Source organism: Penaeus japonicus, unplaced genomic scaffold (genome assembly GCF_977035675.1).
Source record: "Penaeus japonicus unplaced genomic scaffold, GWHDUDI00000001_assembly GWHDUDI00000025, whole genome shotgun sequence".
Taxonomy (NCBI): domain Eukaryota; kingdom Metazoa; phylum Arthropoda; class Malacostraca; order Decapoda; family Penaeidae; genus Penaeus; species Penaeus japonicus.
Genome location: NW_028234427.1, coordinates 35,671,426 through 35,673,925, shown reverse-complemented (window position 1 = coordinate 35,673,925; position 2,500 = coordinate 35,671,426). Strand labels below are relative to the sequence as shown.

The 2,500-nt window shown below is 44.5% G+C and overlaps 1 pseudogene across 1 annotated transcript in view; it reads left to right on the top strand.

Annotated features, from left to right (window-relative positions):
- The window catches only part of LOC147468994 (patatin-like phospholipase domain-containing protein 2), a 4,655-nt pseudogene that overhangs the window by 1,222 nt on the left and 933 nt on the right, over positions 1 to 2,500 (top strand). The window contains exons 3-5 of the transcript XR_015192249.1: positions 1,681 to 1,803; positions 2,017 to 2,201; positions 2,464 to 2,500. The exon at positions 2,464 to 2,500 is cut by the window's right edge and continues 933 nt beyond it. The product of XR_015192249.1 is annotated as a patatin-like phospholipase domain-containing protein 2 (transcript). The remainder of the gene's footprint in view (positions 1 to 1,680; positions 1,804 to 2,016; positions 2,202 to 2,463) is intronic.

Below are 2,500 nucleotides of genomic sequence, written 5' to 3'. Positions count from 1 at the left end.
AGGGAGGGAGGGGGTGTCTTTCCAGGTGGGTGAGGAAGAGGTAGGAGGGGGGGGTTTGGGAGGGAGGGGGTGATTAAGAGGGAGAGGGTGATTAGGAAGGGGAGGGTGGGTAGGGGATTGGAAGGGAGGGAGGGGGTGTCTCTGCAGGTGGGTGAGGAAGAGGTAGGAGGGGGGGGGGGGAATAAGAGGGAGAGGGTGGGTGGGGGAGGGGGGGGGGTGGGGGGGGGGGGGAGGGGGGGGGGAAGGGGAGGGGAGGGGGAGGGGGGGAGGAATGGGAGGGGGAGGGGGAGGGAGGGAGGTGGGTGGAGGAATGGGGGGGGAGAGGGGGGGGGGGGGTTGAGGTGGGTGAATAAGAGGGGGGGGGGGAAAGGGGGGGTTTATGGGGGGGGGGAATAAGAGGGGGTGGTTGGGGGATGGGGTTTGGGGGGGGGGGGGGGGGGTGTGGGGGGTGATTAAAGGGGGGAGATGGATATGTGGGGGATGGAGGAAGGGAGAGGAAAAAAAGGGGAAAGAGGGGGGGGGGGGGGGGGGGGGGGAAAAGGGGGGGGTAGGGTGGAGGGAAGGGAGGGGGGAAAAAAGGGAGGTGGGGGGGGGTAAAGAGGGGTGATTAAGGGGGGAAAAGAATTACTCACACACCGATGGAGCGAGATAAGAGGGGGTGGGGATATATATATATATATATATAAATATATATATAGGGGATAAATATATAGAATATATATATATATTATATATATATATATATGAGTGATTAAGAGAGAGAGAGAGAGAGAGAGAGAGAGAGAGAGAGAGAGGAGGAGGAGGGAGAGAGAAAGGAAGATAGATAGAAGGATAGATAAGAAGAAAGGGGGTTAATTAAGAGGAGGAGTAAGGGAAGGAAATGGAAAGAAAGTATTTATTATTTAGAAGAAAGGTGAATGAGGGGAAGGGGAGTAGAAGAATAAGATAAGTAATCCTGGAAGGGATATCTTCCAGAACGCCGCGCCTGTAACGGAAACAGGTAGAAAGAAGGGAGAGGAAACCCGGGGAAGGGAGAGAGGCTGAGGGGAGAATATAATGGTGTGAATGCAGAGAGGGAGGTATGATGGGAGAGAAAAAATAGATAGATAGATAGGGATGGGATATATAGATGAACAGACAGCAGTCATAGATATATATATAGTGTAGGTGACTAAGGGTGTATATTATATTAGGATTATTTATCTATATAGAGAGAGAGAGAGAGAGATAGATAGTTTGGGAGATAGTGAGAGAGATAGATTGTATAGATTAATTGTTAGGATTTTAAGATATAGATATAATTATATATAGAGTTTGAGATAACACATTATTCAGATTAGTATATTATTTTTTTTAAGGTTATATTTACATATATTATTTAAATTTATATAACAGACGACTTTTATATTTATTAATATTATATCCAGAGTATGCTCCTGAGATAGTAGTGTCGAAGAGAGAGGAGTGTCGATTTACGAGTGTGGAAAGACGGTCACACATGAGAAGAGAAGATAGACGATAGATAGTTAGATGGATATTACACATACTCAAAAAAAACTCACACACACAACGTTATTCAGTTAACAAGTTTTTTTTTTTATTATTATTGCCATACATATACAACCATTTAAAGAACGTTTAACCTTAATAATAATACTTATTCCATCCTCGCTCCTGAAGTTCGGGGAGAGAATCCTACTGGAGGAGGCGAAAGTGGTGAGAAAGACGTTCCTGGGCGCCCTGAACCCCTTCTACAGGCTGGAGGCGCCGTTGATGGAGTCCTTACTCAAGATCCTGCCCGAGGTAGTCACGAAGGGGTCCGGAGGGTATTCCTAGATTGGAACAGAGCTGGTCCTTGGATATTGTAGTGCGTGATGATGTTGTAGGTCGTATATTTGTTGTGTTTGCTGTGGGGTTTCTGTGGAGGGAGAGAATCGTTGAGGATGTGTGATATTAGTAAATAAATGGTATATATGAATGGATAGGACATAAATCGCCGCGTATATAAATGAATAGGACATAAATCGCCGCGTATTAAGTATGATATTCTAAAAGCAGGTGATATAAATAGATCTTAAAAGGATCATTTAAAGCGAAACAGACAGCATAACGGGTTTTATTAGTTATGTGTGAGCCATTCTTTGCTGTTGTTTCCTGCCTTGTCTCTCTGGCTACACTGCTCCTGTCTTCAATGGCCGCAGGTAGGTGAAGGGGACGGGAAATGTTGAGAATTTTGTGAGGAATATTGATATGATGGCAAAAAAACTGAATGATATCTATGGTCAACAGACTATAGTTTTACGTTGCATTATACCTTCGTCAAGTTATCTGTGTATAAAATTTATCGAGTTTGATTTTTTATTTTTTTATTTTTAGAATGATTTGAATCTGTTGTTTTATATAATAAAAACATATAAACACACGCAAGTAAACAGTCCTCCTCTCCCTCCCCCCCTCCTTAAGGTACATCGATGGAGGAATGAGCAACAACATGCCCCTC